At 44.7% G+C, this 15595-nt stretch overlaps 1 protein-coding gene across 5 annotated transcripts in view; it reads right to left on the bottom strand.

Annotated features, from left to right (window-relative positions):
- DPP4 (dipeptidyl peptidase 4) overlaps window positions 1–15595 on the bottom strand; it is a 78787-nt gene that overhangs the window by 60022 nt on the left and 3170 nt on the right. The gene's annotated exons all lie outside the window — the stretch shown is intronic.

Below are 15595 nucleotides of genomic sequence, written 5' to 3'. Positions count from 1 at the left end.
GAAGTTGTTGGCAGAGAGAGTGATTGGCATTGGAATGGGCTGCTCAGGGAGGTGGTGGAGTCACTGTCCCTGGAGGTGTTCAAGAAAAGCCTGGATGAGGCACTTAGTGCCATGGTCTGGTTGACTGGATAGGGCTGGATGCTAGGTTGGACTGGCTGAGCTTGGAGGTCTCTTCCAACCTGGTTGATTCTATGATTCCACCCTTGGCCAACCATTCCAGTGGTGGTCCTTTCCAACCAGGAGAACAATCTCCTGGTGGTCCTTTCCAACCGTAGTGATTCATAGTGATGAGATGTTGTGCTGAGGGATTTGGTTTAGTCAAGGACTTATCAGTGTGAAACTAATGATTGGACTCAATGAGCTTGAAGGTCTTTTCCCATCTAAGGAATTCTGTGATCCTGTGAGAACCCTCTCAGTGATGAAATATTTCCTAGCATCCAGCCTGAACCTCTCCTGGAACAGCCTGAAACCATTTCTGCTAGTCCTGTTGTTCGAAACCAAGGAGAAGAGGCTGCCCCTTCCTTGTTGCAAACTCCCTTCAGGTAGTAGTAGAGAGCAATGAGGTCTCCCCTCAGCCTTCTCTCCAGCCTGAACAACCCCCAACTCCTCGTATACTCCTTATGGGCCATGTGCTCCAGTGCCTTCAAAAGTCTCATTGCCCTTCTCTGGACACGCTCCACCAGCTCAATATCCTTCTTGTAGTGAGTGGCCCCAAACTGAGTACAAATACAAAGGCCTATGATAAAAACACTTAAGTACAGAGGTGGTGACTGATCAACCAAAACCACCTGCCTCTATGAATTCTTAAGACTCCCAGTCCTTTACAAACACCCTCTTCATTATGCTGAGTGTGAAGTCATTGGGGACACACACACACGCAGAGAAAGGCACCTCACGATGATTTTGGCAGGATATCTTTCTGCTGATTAAACACATGTGACATCTAGAACACAAAAGAAAGGTCTTACCAGCTATTACAGCTGCAGCCTTATTTCCAAGCAATGAGCACACTGCATATAGACATCACAGACTGTATGGCCAATAGCTGCAGTAAATCAAGAGCAAGGCCAACAATTTTAGCCTAGGATGCTCAAATCCAGAACTAAGCACAATTTTAGTCTAGGATGCTCAAATTCAGAACAAAGCCAACAATTTTAGTCTAGGATGATCAAATCCAGAACAAAGCCAACAATTTTAGCCTGGGATGCTCAAATCCAGGACAAAGCCAACAATTTTAGCCTAGGATGCTCAAGGCAAGAACAAAGCCAACAATTTTAGTCTAGGATGCTCAAATCCAGAACAAAGCCAACAATTCTAGTCTAGGATGCTCAAATCCAGAGCAAAGCCAACAATTTTAGTCTAGGATGCTCAAATCCAGAACAAAGCCAACAATTTTAGCCTGGGATGCTCAAATCCAGGACAAAGCCAACAATTTTAGCCTAGGATGCTCAAGGCAAGAACAAAGCCAACAATTTTAGTCTAGGATGCTCAAATCCAGAACAAAGCCAACACTTTTAGTCTAGGATGCTCAAATCCAGAGCAAAGCCAACAATATTAGTCTAGGATGCTCAAGGCAAGAACAAAGCCAACAATTTTAGTCTAGGATGCTCAAATCCAGAACAAAGCCAACACTTTTAGTCTAGGATGCTCAAGGCAAGAACAAAGCCAACACTTTTAGTCTGGGATGCTCAAATCCAGACCAAAGGCAACAATATTAGTCTAGGATGCTCAAGGCAAGAACAAAGCCAACAATTTTAGTCTAGGATGCTCAAATCCAGAACAAAGCCAACAATTCTAGTCTAGGATGCTCAAATCCAGAGCAAAGCCAACAATTTTAGTCTAGGATGATCAAGGCAAGAACAAAGCCAACACTTTTAGTCTAGGATGATCAAAGCCAGAACAAAGACAACTATTTTAGTCTAGGATGCTCAAATTCAGAACAAAGCACAATTTTAGTCTAGGATGCTCAAATCCAGAGCAAAGCCAACAATTTTAGTCTAGGATGCTCAAATCCAGAACAAAGCCAACACTTTTAGTCTAGGATGCTCAAAGCCAGAACAAAGCCAACACTTTTAGTCTAGGATGCTCAAATCCAGAACAAAGCCAACACTTTTAGTCTGGGATGCTCAAATCCAGAGCAAAGGCAACAATATTAGTCTAGGATGCTCAAGGCAAGAACAAAGCCAACAATTTTAGCCTAGGATGCTCAAATCCAGAACTAAGCACAATTTTAGTCTAGGATGCTCAAATTCAGAACAAAGCCAACAATTTTAGTCTAGGATGATCAAATCCAGGACAAAGCCAACAATTTTAGCCTAGGATGATCAAAGCAAGAGCAAAGACAACAATTTCAGTCTAGGATGCTCAAATCCAGAACTAAGCACAATTTTAGTCTAGGATGCTCAAATTCAGAACAAAGCCAACAATTTTTAGTCTAGGATGCTCAAAGCAAGAGCAAAGACAACAATTTCAGTCTAGGATGCTCAAATCCAGAACAAAGCCAACAATTTTAATCTAGGATGATCAAATCCAGAACAAAGCACAATTTTAGTCTAGGATGCTCAAATTCAGAACAAAGTCAACAATTTTAGTCTAGGATGCTCAAATCCAGAGCAAAGACAACAATTTTAGTCTAGGATGCTCAAATCCAGAACAAAGCCAACACTTTTAGTCTAGGATGCTCAAATCCAGAACAAAGCCAACAATTTTAGTCTAGGATGATCAAACCCAGAACAAAGCCAACAATTTTAGCCTAGGATGCTGAAATCCAGAACAAAGCCAACAATTTTAGTCTAGGATGCTCAAAGTAAGGGTAAAGCCAACAATTTTAGTTTAGGATGATCAAATCCAGAACAAAGACAACAATTTTAGCCTAGGATGCTCAAATCCAGAACAAAGCCAACAATTTTAGTCTAGGATGATCAAACCCAGAACAAAGCCAACAATTTTAGCCTAGGATGCTGAAATCCAGAACAAAGCCAACAATTTTAGTCTGGGATGCTCAAAGTAAGGGTAAAGCCAACAATTTTAGCCTAGGATGCTCAAATCCAGCGCAAAGACAACAATTTTAGTCTAAGATGATCAATCCCAGAACAAAGCCAACAATTTTAGCCTAGGATGTTCAAATCCAGAGCAAAGACAACAATTTTAGTCTAAGATGATCAAACCCAGAACAAAGCCAACAATTTTAGTCTAGGATACTCAAATCCAGAGCAAAGCCAACAATTTTAGTCTAGGATGCTCAAATCCAGAACAAAGCCAACACTTTTAGTCTAGGATGCTCAAATCCAGAACAAAGCCAACAATTTTAGTCTAGGATGCTCAAATCCAGCGCAAAGACAACAATTTTAGTCTAGGATGCTCAAATTCAGAACAAAGCCAACACTTTTAGTCTGGGATGCTCAAATCCAGAGCAAGGCCAACACTTTTAGTCTAGGATGCTCAAATCCAGAGCAAAGCCAACAATTTTAGTCTAGGATGCTCAAATCCAGAGCAAAGCCAACAATTTTAGTCTAGGATGCTCAAACCCAGTACAAAGCCAACAATTTTAGTGTAGGATGCTCAAATCCAGAGCAAAGCCAACAATTTTAGTCTAGGATGCTCAAATCCAGAGCAAAGCCAACAATTTTAGTCTAGGATGCTCAAATCCAGAGCAAAGCCAACACTTTTAGTCTAGGATGCTCAAATTCAGAGCAAAGCCAACAATTTTAGTCTAGGATGCTCAAATCCAGAACAAAGCCAACAATTTTAGTCTAGGATGCTCAAATCCAGAGCAAAGCCAACACTTTTAGTCTAGGATGCTCAAATCCAGAGCAAAGCCAACACTTTTAGTCTAGGATGCTCAAATCCAGAACAAAGCCAACAATTTTAGTTTAGGATGATCAAATCCAGAACAAAGCCAACAATTTTAGTCTAGGATGCTCAAATTCAGAGCAAAGCCAACAATTTTAGTCTAGGATGCTCAAATCCAGAACAAAGCCATCAATTTTAGTCTAGGATGCTCAAATCCAGAGCAAAGACAACAATTTTAGTCTAGGATCCTCAAATCCAGAACAAAGCCAAGAATTTTAGTCTAGGATGCTCAAATCCAGAGCAAAGACAACACTTTTAGCCTAGGATGCTCAAATCCAGAACAAAGCCAACAATTTTAGTCTAGGATGATCAAACCCAGAACAAAGCCAACAATTTTAGCCTAGGATGCTGAAATCCAGAACAAAGCCAACAATTTTAGTCTGGGATGCTCAAAGTAAGGGTAAAGCCAACAATTTTAGTTTAGGATGATCAAATCCAGAGCAAAGCCAACAATTTTAGTCTAGGATGCTCAAATCCAGAGCAAAGCCAACAATTTTAGTCTAGGATGCTCAAATTCAGAGTAAAGCCAACAATTTTAGTGTAAGACGCTCAAATTTAGAACAAAACCAACTATTTTAGTCTAAGATGACCAAAAAAGGTTAAAAAATTTGCTTCCTCAATTCCATCCAAAATCTGCCTACTGAAAACATCTACTACTCTAGATTTCTTGCTCAGGAAGTTTCTTTTAGACTATTAATTTCTCTTTAATTATTCTACAGTAACTGAATATTTAATTTGATGAATTATGAACAAGTGTGCATTTGATATTCATGCACAGTTGTCTAGTTGGGAATCTCATTTCTCTCTTTCCTAATTGAGTGTTGTTTTCAATTAGAGGGGCTTCAGGAAGCAACAGAATTCTCTCTTGGAAAAGGAGGAGCAATTTAAAGCAGGTGGCTGATAAACAGGTTTAGGGACTTTTCCAAACTGATGAATGTTCTTCCCCCCTGGTGACACACATATTTTGCTGAGGTCTCATTACTAAAAATCAGGCCACTATTAAGATTTGTTGGCTGTGTATAAAATTAAGTTTCATTTTCTGTCAACACCTTCCACATAGTAACTGAATATGAAAACACAAGCCAAGCTGTAAGGGTACAGTCACAAAAGTTCTACTTGAAGTATCTTCTTAATTTGTGAGCTGGGCCACTACCAGTACAATTTTACTGAACCACATCATGACACTGACCACGGATTCAGAACACACTGAATCCTCTACTTTGGTTCTTGTTCTGATTCCATGTGCAAAAAAATGGTCAAATAGGTAGATTTTGACAAAACAAAGTAACTGTTGACATTCAAGAGCATTTTACTGGCTTTGAAGATTGGATAGAGGTCAATCATAGAATCACAGAATCAACCAGGCTAGAAGAGACCTCCAGGATCATCCAGGCCAAAATAGCACCCAGCCCTGGCCAAGCAACCAGACCATGGCACTAAGTGCCTCAGCCAGGCTTTGCTTCAACACCTCCAGGGACAGCAACTCCACTACCTCCCTGGGCAGCCCATTCCAATGCCAATCACTCTCTCTGACAACAACTTCTTCCTAACATCCAGCCTAGACCTCCCCTGGCACAACTTGAGACTGTGTCCCCTTGCTCAATTGCTGGTTGCCTGGCAGAAGAGACCAACCCCCACCTGGCTACAACCTCCCTTCAGGTAGTCATAGACAGCAATGAGATCACCCCTGAGCCTCTTCTTCTCCAGGCTAAACAACCTCCAGCTCCCTCGACGTTATGTGAGACCTTATAGTTGGCCCAGGCTAACCTCATGACATTCAGCAAGGCCAAGCGTAACGTCCTGCATCTGGGTCAGCACAACCCCAGGCACAGATACAGGCTGGGTGGGGAATGGCTGAGAGCAGCCCTGAGGATAAGGACCTGTGGGTCTGGGATGATGAAAAGCTCAACATGAGCCTGCAGGGTGAGTGCAGCCCAGACAGCAAGAGCAGTGTGGGCAGCAGGGCAAGGGTGGGGATTCTGTCCCCTTGCTCTCATCAGACCCCACCTGGAGTCCTGTGTGCTGTTCTGGAGCCCCCAACATAAGAAGGACATGGAGGGCCCAGAGGAGGGCCACAGAGATGCTCAGAGGGCTGCAGCAGCCCTGCTATGAGGACAGGCTACAAGAGTTGGGGCTCTGCAGCCTAGAGAAGGCTTCGAGGAGACCTTGGAGTGGCCTCCCAGTATCTGAAAGGGGACCTACAGGAAGGCTGGGGAGGGACTATTGACAAGGTCTTGTAATGACAGGACAAAGGGGAAATGGGTTTAAACTGGCAGAGGGGAGATTTAAACTAGATGTTAGGAGGAAGTTCTTTGCAGTGAGGGTGGTGAGACACTGGCACAGGTTGCCCAGGGAGGTTGTGGCTGCTCCATCCCTGATGGTGTTGAAGGCCAGGTTGGATGAGGCCTTGAGCAACCTGTTCTAGTGGGAGGTGTCCCTGCCTATGGCAGGGGGTTGGAATTGGATAACCTTTGAGGTCCCTTCCAACCTAAACCATTCTATGATGTCTTAGCAAAACAGCTTCTTTCACTCTTAGGTTGCTCAGCTGGGCTGCAATGGCTCCATTTTCATGGCGTTTCCTTTTTGGCTGTTTGAGAACCAGTCTTGATTTTCCTAAATTCCAAAGGAGTAGCCCTTCATTGCACCTCTACTCTCATCCTCAGCAGTACATACAGATTTGCACAATGGTAACAATGCACTGAAAATATTTGCATTGCAATAGCTCTGTTACCACACTGAAAACTTCACTAAGATTTTGTAAGTCTGTGCTCCCAGGGAGAGGTTCTTAACCTTTTCTCTAAGTGGTGCTCATAAGATGTTGATAAACACCTTTGTTCCACCTTGGGTTTTTTTCCCAATGAGTCACTCTCACAAGTATTTGTCTGTCTCTGTAGGTGTAAGGCATAAACAAGAAGTTAAATATCACAAAATACATCTGTATTGATATGCTGTCTACAGCTACCTGAAGGGAGGCTGTAGCCAGGTGGGGTTGGGCTCTGCTGCCAGGCAAGCAGCAACAGAAGAAGGGGACACAGCCTCAAGGTGTGCTGGGGGAGGTCTAGGCTGGATGTTAGGAGGAAGTTGTTGTCAGAGAGAGTGATTGGCATTGGAATGGGCTGCCCAGGGAGGTGGTGGAGGCACCATCCCTGGAGGTGTTGAAGCAAAGCCTGGCTGAGGCACTTAGTGCCATGGTCTGGCTGTTTGGCCAGGGCTGGGTGCTGGGTTGGCCTGGCTGAGCTTGGAGATCTCTTCCAACCTTGTTGATTCTATGATAAAGTCCAGGTAGACAATGCCCACAGCCCTTCCCTCATCCACTAAACAGGTCACCTTATGGTAGATCAGATTAGACAGACAAGACCTGCCTTTCATAAGGCCATGCTGGCTGGGCTTGGCTGTGCTGCATGTGCCACAGGATGGTTATTGTACAAGGTTTATCGTGTGACACATCACCATACCAAAAATGAAAGCATTTTTGGTACATATATCACAGAACCACAGAACATTCGGGGTTGGAAGGGGCCTCAAAAGATCATCTAGTCCAACCCCCTTGCCAGAGCAGGACTACCTGCAGTAGGTCACACAGGAACACATTCAGGAGGGCTTTCAGTGCCTCCAGAAGAATCATAGAATCAACCAGGTTGGAAGAGACTTCCAAAACCATCCAGTCCAACCTAGCACCCAGCCCTATCCAATCAACTAGACCAACTCCACGGCCTCTCTGGGCAGCCTGTTCCAGTGTTCTGTCACCCTAACAGTGACAAAAGCTTTTTCTTATGTTCAGGTGGATTCTCCCATGTTCCAGTTTGCACCCATTGCCCCTTGTCCTATCACTGAACATCACTGAGAAGAGCACAGTATTGTTTATTCTTCTACATCCCTTCTTCCACAGTGTCAAGGCACATTATCATTCATTTCTATATGTAATAAAATCGAGTAAGAAACCATGTAACCAACTTAAGGATGGAAAACCACAAAGCCAATAATAATGGCAGCTTTACTGCATGTTCACCACTACCAAGAGAGATGAGAAGAACTACAAGGGAAGGACAGACAAGCAGCAACAGAGCAAGAGGACACAGTCTCAAGTTGTGCCAGGGTAGGTATAGGCTGGATATTAGGAAGAAGTTCTTCACAGAGAGAGTGATTGGCATTGGAATGGGCTGCCCAGGGAGGTGGTGGAGTCACCGTCCCTGGGGGTCTTCAGGAAAAGCCTGGATGAGGCACTTAGTGCCATGGTCTAGTTGACTGGATAGGGCTGGGTGCTAGGTTGAACTGGATGATCTTGGAGGTCTCTTCCAACCTGGTTGATTCTATGATTCTATGACAGGTACAAGCATGATGTTCAGCAATAACAGCTCTGGTGAAGCTACACCTCAAATAGTTGTTGAGTTTTGGGCCCTGGCTCCTAGCAGGATATTGAGAGGCTGGCATGGGTCCAGAGAAGGGCAAGAAAGTTGGCAAAGGGTCTGGAGCACAGGTCTGGTGGGGGAACTGGAGGTGTTTAGTGTGGGAAAGAGGGGGCTGAGGGCAGACCTCATTGCTCTCTGCAGCTCCCTGAAAGGAGGTCGGAGTGAGGTGGGGGTTGGGCTCTTCTCTCTATTACCCTGAGACAGAAGGAGAGGACATGGCCTGAAATGGTGCCAGGGGAGGGTCAGATTGGAGATTAGGAAGAATTTGTTTGCTACAAGAGTGGTCAGGGATTGGCACAGGCTGCCCAGGGAAGTGGTGGAGTCCCCATCCCTGGAGGTGTTCAGGAAACCTGTGGCTGTAGCATCTGGGGACATGGTCAGGTAGCCCTGGTGGGGTTGGGTTGATGAGTTAGACTCAATGATCTTGGAGGTCTCTTCCAATCCAGACAATTCTATGGCTCTAATTTAACAAGAAAGAAAGGGATTCTTTGATTATGATTAAATGGTTAAAAAAAAAATGGTTAAAACCCCATTTTTTAGTTAAATGGTTAAAAAACCCAATCAGAATAGGTGAGTGGTTAGAATTCAGAATAGGTGAATGGTTAGAATTCAGAATAGGTGAAATGGTTATAAAACCCAAAAAGAATAGGTGAAATGGTTATAAAACCCAAAAAGAATAGGTGAAATGGTTATAAAACCCAAATCAGAATAAGTGAATGGTTAAAATTGAGAGTAGGTGAATGGTTAGAATTCAGAATAGGTGAAATGGTTATAAAACCCAAATCAGAATAGGTGAAATGGTTAATAAGACCAATCAGAATAGGTGAATAGTTAAAATGCAGAATAGGTGAAAATGGTTAAAAAACCCAAATCAGAATAGGTGAAAATGGTTAAAATTCAGAATAGGTGAAAATGGTTAAAATTCAGAATAGGTGAAAATGGTTAAAATTCAGAATAGGTGAAAATGGTTAAAATTCAGAATAGGTGAAAATGGTTAAAATTCAGAACAGGTGAAAATGGTTAAAATTCAGAACAGGTGAAATGGTTAAAAAACCCAAATCAGAATAGGTAAATGGTTAAAATTCAAAATAGGTGAAAATGGTTAAAATTCAGAATAGGTGAAAATGGTTAAAATTCAGAATAGGTGAAAATGGTTAAAATTCAGAATAGGTGAAAATGGATAAAATTCAAAATAGGTGAAAATGGATAAAATTCAGAATAGGTGAAAATGGATAAAATTCAGAATAGGTGAAAATGGATAAAATTCAGAATAGGTGAAAATGGATAAAATTCAGAATAGGTGAAAATGGATAAAATTCAGAATAGGTGAAAATGGATAAAATTCAGAATAGGTGAAAATGGATAAAATTCAGAATAGGTGAAAATGGATAAAATTCAGAATAGGTGAAAATGGATAAAATTCAGAATAGGTGAAAATGGATAAAATTCAGAATAGGTGAAAATGGATAAAATTCAGAATAGGTGAAAATGGATAAAATTCAGAATAGGTGAAAATGGATAAAATTCAGAATAGGTGAAAATGGATAAAATTCAGAATAGGTGAAAATGGATAAAATTCAGAATAGGTGAAAATGGATAAAATTCAGAATAGGTGAAAATGGATAAAATTCAGAATAGGTGAAAATGGATAAAATTCAGAATAGGTGAAAATGGATAAAATTCAGAATAGGTGAAAATGGATAAAATTCAGAATAGGTGAAAATGGATAAAATTCAGAATAGGTGAAAATGGATAAAATTCAGAATAGGTGAAAATGGATAAAATTCAGAATAGGTGAAAATGGATAAAATTCAGAATAGGTGAAAATGGATAAAATTCAGAATAGGTGAAAATGGATAAAATTCAGAATAGGTGAAAATGGTTAAAATACCAAATCAGAATAAGTGAATGGTTAAAATTCAAAATAGGTGAAAATGGTTAAAATTCAGAATAGGTGAAAATGGTTAAAAACCCAAATCAGAATAGGTGAAATGGTTAATAAAACCAATCAGAATAGGTGAATGGTTAAAATTCAGAATAGGTGAAATGGTTAAAAAACCCAAATCAGAATAGGTGAATGGTTAAAATTCAGAATAGGTGAAATGGTTAATAAAACCAATCAGAATAGGTGAAAATAGTTAAAATTCAGAATAGATGAAAATGGTTAAAATTCAGAATAGGTGAAAATGGTTAAAATTCAGAATAGGTGAAAATGGTTAAAAAACCCAATCAGAATAGGTGAAAATAGTTAAAATTCAGAATAGGTGAAAATGGTTAAAAAAACCAATCAGAATAGGTGAAAATAGTTAAAATTCAGAATAGATGAAAATAGTTAAAATTCAGAATACGTGAAAATGGTTAAAAAACCCAATCAGAATAGGTGAAAATGGTTAAAAAACCCAATCAGAATAGGTGAAATGGTTAATAAAACCAATCAGAATAGGTTAATGGTTAAAAACCCAATCAGAATAGGTGAATGGTTAAAATTCAGAATAGGTGAAAATGGTTAAAAAACCCAATCAGAATTGGTGAATGAATAGTGCCCTTCTTAAGTGACAGCAGTGAGAGCCTGGAATAGGTTGCCCAGGGAGTTGGTTGAGACCCCATCCCTGGAGGTGTTTAAGGCCAGGCTGGATGAGCATCTGGCCAACTTGATCTAGGGTAGGGTGTCCCTGGGCATGGCAGGGGGGCTGGAACTGGCTGCTCCTTGTGGTCCCTTCCAGCCCTGACCGATTCTGTGATTCCAAGAATGAGAATGATCTGCAACCTAAGAATGTGATTTGGGAGAAGTGTGAGAGATGCAAGAAAGGAAACCTGACTGATTCAAGTGTTAGTCAGAAAAGCAAGTGAAATTTCAGGCTGTTTTTTCCAAACCTCCTTCCCTGTTTCTCTTCCAGTGTGTGTAAAAAGAAGCACCCAAAAACCTTCCCCCTCTACAGTCAAGTCTCCAGTCACTGCTTGAGATCTGTGATACTTAGAGCATGGAAAAGCATTACTAGCAAAGAAGAAAGTCAAAATGACTCTGCTGCATCAGCCCAAAGGTTCAATGAATCCATAATCCTATCTGATACCCAGTGGCTGACACTGGACATCCAGTAGAGACCACAACCAACAGGTGAGTGCTGTGACACTTCCCAGGGCAGTTCACTTTCTGGGGCTGCAGAGATTTCCCCAGAGGTAGATAATAATTTTTGTAATCAATAGCTTTGGTGTCCCTCTCAAATCTGCCCCACCTCATACAAAGGAAGGAAATAAAAAGAGCAGAAGTATCCTACACATGACAATCTATTGGTGGCAAAGGTTTTGTTATATTACATTACCCAGCATTTCAGTTAAGGTAGATAATCAAATTAAATGAGTTACAGGAGTCAAGGACATAGAACAGGAAAACATCTCCATTCTCTATCTTTTCCTTCCCTAGTCAGCAAAGTAATAAAGGCACACATAATCTGCAGACTGCAATGAGCTTGTAATGCAGAGCAAGATACACGAGGACAAGAGTTAGAACAGTCAGATTCAAGCCAAAAGACTCTTTTGTCAGACAACTCTAGAGCATATTCACAACTTCTGTATCTCCCACACAGCTTCAGAATTATCTACTGGTCACCATTTACACAAAATGGTTCTCTGAAGAAATAAACCCAAAGATTCTTACCTAAAACTTACCTTTTTTTAAAACAAGATTCAAAGAGATTCTATTTCAAAGACCAATTTCTGATGCACAGATTTAAATTCCCTTATAGATTTTTATGGATTGCTCTCTAACACCCTGCATAAACCTAATGCATTTCAGAAATCAGAGTAACACAGGTCCCCTTATGCCCAAGAAAACTGTGACAGATGACAGCTACCAGATTTCATTCATTTTGTGGCATGGCTCTTCCAATACAAGGGTTGAATAGAACAGAAGGGGTCTAACCTCTCCGGCAGAAGGGGTCTAACCTCTCCGGCAGAAGGGGTCTAACCTCTCCGGCAGAAGGGGTCTAACCTCTCCGGCAGAAGGGGTCTAACCTCTCCGGCAGAAGGGGTCTAACCTCTCCGGCAGAAGGGGGCTAACCTCTCCGGCAGAAGGGGTCTAACCTCTCCGGCAGAAGGGGTCTAACCTCTCCGGCAGAAGGGGGCTAACCTCTCCGGCAGAAGGGGGCTAACCTCTCCGGCAGAAGGGGGCTAAGCCCTCCGGCAGAAGGGGGCTAACCTCTCCGGCAGAAGGGGGCTAACCTCTCCGGCAGAAGGGGGCTAAGCCCTCCAGCAGAAGGGGGCTAACCTCTCCGGCAGAAGGGGGCTAACCTCTCCGGCAGAAGGGGGCTAACCTCTCCGGCAGAAGGGGGCTAACCTCTCCGGCAGAAGGGGGCTAACCTCTCCGGCAGAAGGGGGCTAACCTCTCCGGCAGAAGGGGGCTAACCTCTCCGGCAGAAGGGGTCTAACCTCTCCGGCAGAAGGGGTCTAACCTCTCCGGCAGAAGGGGGCTAACCCCTCCGGCAGAAGGGGTCTAAGCCCTCCGGCAGAAGGGGTCTAACCTCTCCGGCAGAAGGGGTCTAACCTCTCCGGCAGAAGGGGGCTAACCTCTCCGGCAGAAGGGGGCTAACCTCTCCGGCAGAAGGGGGCTAACCTCTCCGGCAGAAGGGGGCTAACCTCTCCGGCAGAAGGGGGCTAACCTCTCCGGCAGAAGGGGGCTAACCTCTCCGGCAGAAGGGGGCTAACCTCTCCGGCAGAAGGGGGCTAACCTCTCCGGCAGAAGGGGGCTAACCTCTCCGGCAGAAGGGGGCTAACCTCTCCGGCAGAAGGGGGCTAACCTCTCGAGCAGAAGGGGGCTAACCCCTCCAGCAGAAGGGGGCTAACCCCTCCAGCAGAAGGGGGCTAACCCCTCCAGCAGAAGGGGGCTAACCTCTCGAGCAGAAGGGGGCTAACCTCTCGAGCAGAAGGGGGCTAACCTCTCGAGCAGAAGGGGGCTAACCTCTCGAGCAGAAGGGGGCTAACCTCTCCGGCAGAAGGGGGCTAACCTCTCCGGCAGAAGGGGGCTAACCTCTCGAGCAGAAGGGGGCTAACCTCTCCGGCAGAAGGGGGCTAACCTCTCCGGCAGAAGGGGGCTAACCCCTCCGGCAGAAGGGGGCTAACCTCTCGAGCAGAAGGGGGCTAACCTCTCCGGCAGAAGGGGGCTAACCTCTCGAGCAGAAGGGGGCTAACCTCTCCGGCAGAAGGGGGCTAACCTCTCCGGCAGAAGGGGGCTAACCTCTCCGGCAGAAGGGGGCTAACCCCTCCGGCAGAAGGGGGCTAACCTCTCCAGCAGAAGGGGGCTAACCTCTCCAGCAGAAGGGGGCTAACCTCTCGAGCAGAAGGGGGCTAACCCCTCCAGCAGAAGGGGGCTAACCTCTCGAGCAGAAGGGGGCTAACCCCTCCAGCAGAAGGGGGCTAACCTCTCGAGCAGAAGGGGGCTAACCTCTCGAGCAGAAGGGGGCTAACCTCTCGAGCAGAAGGGGGCTAACCTCTCCAGCAGAAGGGGGCTAACCTCTCCAGCAGAAGGGTTAGACAGAAGCCTCTTGTCTCAAAGCATACTGCTTAGCTGCAAGCAAGGTGTTGACACTAAGCAATAGATACTCCTCCACGCTGCTCAGTCACTGAGCTGAGGACAGAGGAAGGCTGCAGATAGGACTATCCCAAACAGAACAATGATGAGAGCCACTCAGAGACTTTCAGTTATACATTAACATGGTTGTGAGGAAGATCTGCAACCTCACCTCTCTGGAGTCCTTGAAGCATGAAGCTGCCTCAGCAGTCCCACCATTCTTCAACCTCAAATCCAGGCTGACAACAGAAACGTATTGGACTTCTGCTGCCAGTAACCCTTATCTCTTTTTATGGCGGCGTTCTGCCAGCCACTAGCAATACCCAACGCATCAGTTAGGCATCTGACTCACAAAGCACCTTCAGGCACACTAAGGTCATTAACTTTCCCAGCATTACTGTGTTTTTCCTGTGTCTTCTAGGCATACTTCTATCAAAAGACCACAGAAGCCCCCGTACAGCACTGTCTAACAGTGACAGTGACAAGTGATATTTAGCGAGTACCTCATCACTACAGAATTAATATTTCCAAGTGAAGGAACCCAGTGCATGACCAGACAGTTGTATAGCACCTCCCTGCTCTCTCTCACCTGTCGTGGTAGGCTTTGCCTTCTGAGATGCAAAGCTGAGGACATTGGAGTTTTATGCCTATATGCAATTCTGTCATTGCCATGGTAGGTCTGATGGCCCTAAAATAGGCTTATACATGTACTGGCTTGCCCAGGCATGGTTTTCTCCTGTGGCAAACAAGGTACACACACTTAGCTTGTGCCTGCCTTCTGCAAGGCCTATTCTCTTCCCAAATCTGGGTAAAGCAAGCCTATGGTTTCACCTAATATGGTCAGGTTTGGCTAACTGCCACTCCGATTGGCTATGCTGTGCCCAAAGGGCCATTAGTCTCAGCTACACTGACAAAAGGAGTCAAGCAGGTAACACAATGTGTGCTCAGCTGTTCTACTTGTGCCTGCTGTTGTCTGCTGCTATTGCTTACTGCCTTGTTGTTTGCCTGGAAACTCCACTGTCACGAGTTTGCCAGGAGTGGACTCTAAATCATAGAATCACAGAATCAAGCAGGTTGGAGGAGACCTCCAAGATCATCCAGTCCAACCTAGCACCCAGTCCTGCCCAATCAACCAGACCATGGCACTAAGTGCCTCAGCCAGGATTTTTTTAACACCTCCAGGGATGGTGACTCCACCACCTCCCTGGGCAGCCCATTCCAATGCCAATCACTCTCTCTGCCAACAACTTCCTCCTTACATCCAGCCTAGACCTCCCCCAGCACAACTTGAGACTGCATCCCCTTGTTCTGTTGCTGCTTGCCTGGCAGAAGACACCAACCCCACCTGGCTACAGCCTCCCTTCAGGGAGTTGTAGACAGCAATGAGGTCTGCTCTGAGCCTCCTCTTCTGCAGGCTGCACAACCCCAGCTCCCTCAGCCTCTCCTCACAGGGCTGTGCTCCAGGCCCCTCACCAGCTTTGTTGCCCTTCTCTGGACACCTTCCAGCACCTCAACATCTCTCTTGAATTGAGGAGCCCAGAACTGGACACAGCACTCAAGGTGTGGCCTGAGCTGTGCTGAGCACAGGGACAGAATAACCTCCCTTGTCCTACTGGCCACACTGTTCTTGATGCAGGCCAGGATGCCATTGGCTCTTGGCCACCTGGGCACACTGCTGGCTCATGTTCAGCTCCTATCTACCAGTACCCCCAGGGCCTTTTCTGCCTGGCTGCTCTCCAGCCACTCTGTCCCTAGCCTGTAGCACTGCAAC

Source organism: Pogoniulus pusillus, chromosome 2 (assembly GCF_015220805.1).
Source record: "Pogoniulus pusillus isolate bPogPus1 chromosome 2, bPogPus1.pri, whole genome shotgun sequence".
NCBI lineage: Eukaryota > Metazoa > Chordata > Aves > Piciformes > Lybiidae > Pogoniulus > Pogoniulus pusillus.
This window is presented reverse-complemented; position numbering and strand designations above follow the sequence as displayed.